Source organism: Gavialis gangeticus, unplaced genomic scaffold (assembly GCF_001723915.1).
Source record: "Gavialis gangeticus isolate Ggan-Ray unplaced genomic scaffold, GavGan_comp1, whole genome shotgun sequence".
In the NCBI taxonomy this organism is placed as follows: Eukaryota; Metazoa; Chordata; order Crocodylia; family Gavialidae; genus Gavialis; species Gavialis gangeticus.
In genome coordinates this window covers 31,998,836-32,000,219 of record NW_017728994.1, presented here as the reverse complement: position 1 = coordinate 32,000,219, position 1,384 = coordinate 31,998,836, and positions in this window count along the sequence as shown.

Here is a 1,384-nt window from a genome sequence, read left to right as displayed (position 1 = left end):
CCCTGAAGTCCTGTCCCTCCCTGTAGATTGCCAGATGGCTCCAGACCACTACTTGCTAATAATAATGTGTTAATTAATGGCTTCCGCAGGCTTAATCCCCTTATTAAGCACATGGAAGCCATTAATTGATTCATTATTAAGCAACCTAAGTGGCCATTAATAGCTTCTGTGGGTTTGATCAAACTGGTGGAAGCCATTAACAGCCACTTAGATTGCTTAATAATGCCTCAATTAATGGCTTTCATGAGCTTAATCAGGGCATTAAACCCACAGAAGCCATTAATTGATATGTTATTAAGAATTCTAAGCAAGTAAAGTCTAAACTGAAATATCTTAATAAAATAAAGCAATGCACACCATAAATTGTAACTAATACCAACTATATACACTTTACTAATATCAACTATATATACTTTAATAAAGGATATTATAAAAAGGAGTTTACTAAAACTGAATACTATCCTTGAGACAGGCAGTTCATGATATGTATTAAATGCAAGCATGCTGCACCCAGCCATAGTCACTACAGCAAATTCTGGGGTGGCTGCAGCCCCTAAAGTAGCCCCCTCCCAGTGCTGCCGCTGCCTGCCCCAACCACAGCCCAGTCCAACCCCCAGCCCACCCATTCTCTGTCTCTGTCGGGTGAACACTTCTCCATACATAGCCATGGCATGCTCAGCATCCACTGAGTTCATAGGGATAGTGAGGCAGTGTCTTGCCAGGACATAAAGATGTGGAAACTAGTCACAGATGGAGTCCCTGAACATGGGCAGAGGTACAGGCATCTGGCAGTCTTTGACAAAGTTCACATAAGCAGCACGTTTATTGTTATGGTCTTTCCTCCATCTCAAAATTGCTTTCAGTAGTCAAGGGTCAAAATTCAGCAAAGATACCTGGTTGGGGTCCAGATTGTGAACAGCATTAAGGAAGGGGGCAGCCAGTTGTCTGAACCACAGTGGCAGTGACAGGTGATACCTGCAGTACTGGTTTAGCTTCACACCTATTGCCTGGAACAGGTCCCTTCTGTGCTGGTTTTCACAAGGACAGCTTATCCACATAGTTATCTTGACTTCTTGCAATGCTCTGTCTTTGACCCAGCTTATCAAATCCATCACCTTGTTGTGTGTGTGGTGGATCACAGCCTGCTGGCATTCAAACCACCACATCAGGAGCTCTATGAACCGGGGGGCATTTTCAGCCACAAATGTCATGTGATCTTGAATGTCACAAATGTCATGTGATCTTGAATGTTGCCTTGTCCTAAGAGAACACAAAGCTTGAGCATGCACTGTGGGCTGAGTGTGAGTTACAGCACCTCACTCACACCCAGCCCACAATTTTGGTAGACCCCTACTTAAAATATCTCCCTTCAGGCATCTCTTCT